We start from the raw sequence: 315 nt of genomic DNA, 5'->3' as shown, positions 1-315 counted from the left end.
TAGGTGTTCTAGTAAAGTATCTGTTGGGGTACGAAAACGGGAATGTTCTGTCCGTCTTGTTAGGCAAAGGGGATTCAGTATGGTCCAGTTGTGAGGGTTGTTTGTCCATTTTGTCTGTAAGTGTATTAGTCTCCGAAATGTTGGTCATGTTTGTGCGTTCGTATAGTAGTTGGTTGGAAGGGTTGTGCAGGGGGTTTTGGGGGTGTCTTATTCGTGTTATTAGTCTTAGTGCAATTTGTTCAGTAGTTTGTACGTATCGTTTTGTCCTTTCTGTTCCGTTGGCCATGAGTATATGTCCGTAGTCCAAGAGGGGTC

At 43.8% G+C, this 315-nt stretch overlaps 1 protein-coding gene across 1 annotated transcript in view; it reads right to left on the bottom strand.

Annotated features, from left to right (window-relative positions):
* LOC109539725 (membrane alanyl aminopeptidase) overlaps positions 1-315 on the bottom strand; it is an 8,052-nt gene that overhangs the window by 5,534 nt on the left and 2,203 nt on the right. The window lies entirely within an intron of this gene.

Source organism: Dendroctonus ponderosae, unplaced genomic scaffold (genome assembly GCF_020466585.1).
Source record: "Dendroctonus ponderosae isolate FM_Combo_2020 unplaced genomic scaffold, Dpon_F_20191213v2 Dpon_F_20191213_7, whole genome shotgun sequence".
Taxonomy (NCBI): Eukaryota; Metazoa; Arthropoda; class Insecta; order Coleoptera; family Curculionidae; genus Dendroctonus; species Dendroctonus ponderosae.
This window is presented reverse-complemented; position numbering and strand designations above follow the sequence as displayed.